The sequence below is a fragment of the Trichechus manatus genome, unplaced genomic scaffold (assembly GCF_000243295.1).
Source record: "Trichechus manatus latirostris isolate Lorelei unplaced genomic scaffold, TriManLat1.0 scaffold00027, whole genome shotgun sequence".
Taxonomy (NCBI): Eukaryota; Metazoa; Chordata; class Mammalia; order Sirenia; family Trichechidae; genus Trichechus; species Trichechus manatus.
The window spans coordinates 19145087-19151470 of NW_004443963.1; the positions used below are offsets into that span (position 1 = coordinate 19145087).

The 6384-nt window shown below is 46.1% G+C and overlaps 1 protein-coding gene across 2 annotated transcripts in view; it reads right to left on the reverse strand.

Moving 5' to 3' along the window:
• The window catches only part of MRTFA (myocardin related transcription factor A), a 253745-nt gene extending 253218 nt beyond the window's left edge, over positions 1–527 (reverse strand). For both annotated transcript variants that reach the window (XM_012554833.2, XM_004373886.3), the window contains exon 1: positions 287–527. The gene's annotated coding sequence lies outside the window, so the exon portion shown is untranslated. The remainder of the gene's footprint in view (positions 1–286) is intronic.
• Between the last annotated feature and the right edge of the window lie 5857 nt (positions 528–6384).

Below are 6384 nucleotides of genomic sequence, written 5' to 3' on the forward strand. Positions count from 1 at the left end.
AACACACCCGAAGTGCAGCGAGGGCGGGAACCTGGGTGTCTCCCTACCCGGCGCGGCCGGGCCGGGCGGCGCACAGGTGCACTGCCACGCCCGGGTCCCGCCGGCCCGGCTCGGCGACCCCAGCCGGAGGAGCTGGGCGAAGCTGGGGAGGAACCGCTGGGGAGGAACCGAAGGGGAGGAACCGAAGGGCGCGCGCAGCGGGGTCTCAGGGAGAAAGGATGCTCGGGGCGGGGCCGGCGCGGAGCCGGTGCGGTGGGGGAGGGGTCCCGGCCGGACTCTCACTCACCGCCTCGCTCACCTCCCGGCCAGGCTCCGCAGCTCAACCCACTCCGGCTCTCACCGCCCTCGTCTCCTCCGGATGCTCAACGTCTAGCCAGCGCGCGCAGAGCTGGGGAGAGGTGGGCGCGAGCGGAGGGCGTGTGGCGAGTGCAGGCGAAGGGGTGGGGAGGACAGGACGGTCGCTCTCACCGCGGCCACCTCACACACGGCCGCCGCCGGCTCCTCTCAGCCACGGAAGCTGCGGACCCGCCCACCCCACGCCGCCGCGTGGGGAGTGACAGCTGGCGCTGGCCAATCAGAGGCCTTGTCGGAGCCAAAAGCCGACGGACTGTGGGAGGGCGGGAAAAGGAGGGGAACGAGGGAGGCGAGGACGCGGCGGGACTTCCTGTGACTGACGGCCCAGCGCAGCCAATGGGCAGTCAGGAGATGACCTCATCGCCGAGGGAAGTCTGGAACTGGCTGAGCGGCGGCGAGAAGGTGGGAGGAGGTCGGCGAAGAGCCGGAGGCGGTACGCTGGGCCTTAAAGAGAACGCAGCCCATCGGTCACCCTGGCAGGGACAGGGCGGCGGACCAGACTGGACCCCGCCAAGTTGCCAACGGTCAATACCCAGCCACGAGCTCTTACTACGTTAATCCTCTTGACCCCATCCTGATTCTTCTCGGGGACAGAACGGCCCGCCTGGGACTCCTTAAGTCGATTATTTCACGTTCACTCTTCCCAAAAGGAAACAATAAATTCCGTCCTGGCCTGGAGGCCTGAATTCCCGTTACAGCCCCCGCCCCACCGAGGCCGGTCGCCGCTTTTCTCTGAGTCAGTTTCCGCAGCGGTAAAAGGGGGGATACTGGCACTTAACTACCCCCCCCCACCTGTCTAGAATGTTGAGATCAACAGTGAAAGTGCTTTGGGGCTTTCAGATGAAAAATTGCTGAATGAACCCAAAAGCTTGAGAACTGGACTAGATGACTCCCGACGACTCTTGCATTTCTAAAATTTCTGGAGTTCTAAAATATGCTTATGCCCTACTCTTTTCCAACATCAATTCACGTAGCGAACGTGTCTGTGTGGGTGTGTGTTTGCGCGCGCCCGTGCGCGCGTTAGACACCCAACCGAACCAGTTGCTGTCGAGTCGATTCGGACTCAGCGACCTATAGGACAGAGTAAAACTGCCCCATAAGGTTTCCAAGGAGCACCTGGTGGATTCGAACTGCTGACCTTTTTGGTTAGCAGCCGTAGCTCCTAACCACTACACTACCAGGGGTTCCGTGTCAGACACAGTGGCCTTTTAATCAGCAAGACGTGGTGTTTTCTAATGGAGAACGAATACAGTATAAAAGGGAGAAACAGGTAAAGCAAGATCCACAGTGGTTAGGGTTCATCGTGGAGACAGACCCTTCACCACCTGCCCCCCCCCCCATCAATGGGCGGGAGCCCAGAAAAGGAGAAATAGCTCCAAGTTGATGGGGGTGGAAAAGAAAGGGAAATGCTGTCCTGAAGGCTTCCTGGTAGTAATGTCACCAGGTAGAGTTGAGGGGAGGAGTAACAGCTAGAGGAAGAAGGGAGCACCCACATTCCAGGTTTGGAGAAGAGCGGTGCAAAGGCACAAAGACTGAGACTGGACAACTCACTTTATGTTCTAGAATACATTCTTACTAGGATCCCCTGTTCTCCCCCTAAAGGTCTCCCATGACTTCGCATTGATATAACTCACAGAGGAAGGGCGAGAAAGGGCACCTCTCTATCCAACAGCCGCAAAAACGGAAGTGACCTTGGTTAGTCTCAATTATTCATCTATAAATCAGCTGCGAGTACAGTACCACGTGGTAGTTACAGAATCTTGGAGTTAAATGGGATCCTTGAGGCCCCTTAGACACACACCTTCCCCCAAGGCAAGAGTTCTTCCACAGAAGCCCTGATAAAGTTATTTATCCAACAAATATTTCTTGAGTACCCACTATGAGTAAGGCACTGAAGGGGTAAGACAAATGAGATAGTCACTGCCCTGGAAGCACTTACACCAGACTGGGGGAAGTTAAGTCTCATACTGAGTTGACTGAAGTGCCAGGCACCTTATCCTAAATGTCATGACTAACACAAGGAAGAAGTGCGCCTCAGGGGAGAAAGTACTGTCTGTTGGAACTATTGGGGTGGGGCAGATTTCCCCAAGACAAGCCCTGGGTGGAGCATTCCAGGTAGTGTCCACATAGAAGCAGCCCTCATGAAAAAGCCAAGTAGGTGAGAAGGAAGCACAAACATATTTTATTAATCATGGAAAGAGTGATATGCCCATTCACAGCAGGGATGGCACATCAAGCTTCCAGACATGACAAGCTCACCACTCACAAATAGGCTTGTTCTCTGTTTGGACAACTTAAATTGTGTACATAAATCTATATACACATCTGTATATACTTTCTATGAGTTGGAATTGACTCGACAGCAAGGGGTTTGAAGTGGGTTTTATGTATACCTATATGTCTTATAAGCAACCCTGGTGACACAATGGTTATGTGCTCAGCAGCTAACCAAAATGTTGGTGCTTTGAACCCACCAACTTCTCCATGATAGAAAAGACAGTCTGCTCCTATAAAGACTACAACCTCGGAAACCCTGTAGGGTAGTTCAACTCTGTCATATAGGGTCACTATGAGTCAGAACAACAACATATGTCTTATAGGTGATCTGCCTGTAACTTCTGACCCTAAATCCACCAAGTCAACTCTGACTCATTGCGACCTCATGTGTGTCAGAGTAGAACTGTGCTCCATAGGAGTTTTTTTATTTTTTAATAATTTATTTTATTTTGTTGTTGTTGTTGAGAATATACACAGCAAAAAAAAACACCAATTCAAGTTTCTACATGTACAATTCAGTGACATTGATTACATTCTTTGAGTTGTGCAACCATTCTCGCCTTCCTTTTCTGAGTTGTTCCTCCTCCATTAACATAAACTCATTGTACCCTAAGATTCCTGTCTAATCTTTTGAATTACTACTGTCAGTTTGATCCCATATAGGTAGTTCTTATCAGACCACAATGCTCAAGGTAGAGCTTCTTTACTAGGTAAACTAAACTATTGTTCAGTTTTAAGATGACTTCAGAAGATATTTTTGGTTTCAGGTTTAAAGATTATCTCAGGGCCATAGTTTCAGGTGTTTCATCCATCCTCCATGGCTCCAGAAAGTCTAGAGTCCATGAGAATTTAAAATTTTGTTCTGCATATTCTCCCTTTTGATCAGGATTCTTCTGTAGAATCTTTGATCAAAATGTTCAGTAATGGTAGCCAGGCACCAGTTCTTCTGGTCTCATGGCAAAGGAGGCAACTGTTCTGCTTCTTTTTTTTTTTTTTTTAATTGTGCTTTAAGTGAAAGTTTACAATTCATTAGTCTCTCATACAAAAATTTATACACATGTTGTTATGTGACCCTAGTTGCTGTCCCTGTACTACGCTCCTATGACTTTCTATTGAGTTGTCTAATTCTGAAATTTTATCATTAGTCTTCTGGATTTCTGATTGCCATCTCTCTATGGATTCTTACAGCCTGTTAAATTTGTCATTATGCTCTAATCTTATTAATTTCCTCCACTGCTTTCTCTGTGTGTTTCTTGGCTTGTTTTGCATTTTGCCTCACCTCCTTTCTGATCTCTCACAGAGTTCTGTATATTAATCTTTTGTATTCTACCTCCAGTAATTTCAAGAAGTTCTCTACCTTTGGAAAATTTTTTTTTATTGTATTTTAAGTGAAAGTTTACAATTCAAGTCAATTTCTCATACAAAAATCCACACACACACACACACACACACACACACACACACACAGACATTGCTATGCAACCCCAGTTGCCCTGCCCATACTGTGACAGCACACTCCTCCTTTCCACCCTAGATTTTCTGTGTCCATGCAACCGGCTCCTGATCCTCTCTGCCTTTTCATCTCACCTCTGGACAGGAGCTGCACATTTAGTCTCATGTATCTACTGAGCTAAGAAGCACACGCCTCACAAGTATCACTTTATGTCCCATAGTCCTGTGTAATCTTTGTCTGAAGAGTTGGCCTCAGGAATAGTTTCAGCTCTGGACCAACAGAGAGTCTGGGGGCCATGTCTTCCGGGGTCCCTCCAGTCTCAGTCAAACCATTAAGTCTGGTCTTTTTACTAGAAATTGAGTTCTGCACCCCACTTTTCTCCTGCTTCATCAGGGACTCTCTGTTGTGTTCTCTGTCAAGGCGGTCATTGGTGGTAGCCAGGCACCATCTAGTTCTTCTGGTCTCAGGCTAATGGAGTCTCTGATTTATGTGGCCCTTTCTGTCTCTTGGGCTAATAGTTTCCTTGTGTCTTTGGTGTTCTTCATTCTTCTTTACTCCAGGTGGCTTGGGACAAATTGATGCGTCTTACATGCCCACTTGCTAGCTTTTAAGACCCCAGATGCCACTCACCAAAGTAGGATGCAAAACATTTTCTTAATAAACTTTGTTATGCCATTTGACCCAGATGTCTTCTAAAACTATTGTCCCCAGACCCCCACCACTGCTACTCTGTCCCTCGAAGTCTTTGGTTGTATTCAGGAAACGTCTTAGATTTTGGTTTAGTCCAGTTGTGCTGAATTCCCCTGTAGTGTGTTTTGTCCTTCCTTTCACCTAAGATAATTCTTGTCTACTATCTAGTTAGTGAATAACCCTCACCTTCCCTCCCCACCCTTATAACCGTCAAAGAATGTTTTCTTCTGTGTTTAAACCTTTTCTTGAGTTCTTATAATAGTGGTCTTATACAATATTTGTCCATTTGCGACTAAATTCATTTAGCATAATGCCTTCCAGATTCCTCCACGTTATGTTTCACAGATTCATCATTGTTTTTTATCATTGCATAGTATTCCATTGTATGAATATACCATAATTTGTTTATCCATTCGTCCGTTGATGGGCACCTAGGTTCCATCTTTTTGCTATCATGAACAGTGCTGCAATGAACATGAGTGTGCATGTATCTATTCACGTGATGGCTCTTATTTCTTTTTCCTTTTTTGGCTAGGTGCCGAGAGGCTCTTGGGTGTTGAGTGACATATAACAAATTTAATTACTAATTTCTATGCCAATATCAGATCACTGGCAACAAGAGGTTAGTAGACTAGGGGAAAAAAAGGCAGGCTGAAAAATTCATCCAATAGTATGCTTTGTTGTATAAAATAAATCAATAATATGCAACAATTAATAAAAATAACACTACATTTATATAGTGCTTTATGGTTTTTTCAAATGTTTTCATACACATTATTTCATTTGATTGTCAAAACAACCTCATGTGCTGGCTTCTACGATATTACCAGTTGCCATTGGGTTCATTTTGACTCATGGTAGCCACAGGTATGTCAAAACAGAACTCTGCTCCATAGGGTTTTCAATGGCTGATTTTTCAGAAGTTTCTTCCAAGGTGTTTCTGAGCACACTCGAATCTTCAACCTTTCAGTTAGCAGCCAAGCATGCTAATGGTTTGTACCACCCAGGAACCTAACTAAAGATATCACTTACCTCAATTTACAAAATTAAGGAACTGAAACTCAGGGATGTTGAGCTGCCACAATTCTGGTCATCCTAACAGGACCTCACAGTTCAAGTCACGAAATAAGTTGTATGCCAGGTGGAGACTACTGTTTTTTTCTTCCATTACCCTGGCTTCACTCAGAACCCTACTCTCAGCATGGTACTGAAAAGTTCTCTTTAGTGTTGCCAGTGATCATCTAAGCACCAAAAATAGGCCTCCTGCTCCCCAACTTTGTTGTGCTACTTAATAGTTTGACCATCTAATACTCCCATTGGCCTTCTTCCTTTCCCTGGCTTTTGCCACTCCTTTAATAATGCCCGACATTTTCCTATCTGAACTTTTATGTTTAAACACATGACACCCAAATTTATATCTATAGCTACAATATGACTGCTTTGGCATATGGACTTATATGAAAGATAGGTGCCCCCTCTTCTCCTGCCTATCCAACTAAATGTTCAAATTAACAAGACTGCAAAATAGAAATGTTATGTTTTCTCCACAGCCAATTCCTCCTCTTGACTTTGCTATTTCTGTTGTTTGGCAGCACCATACTCTTGGTCCC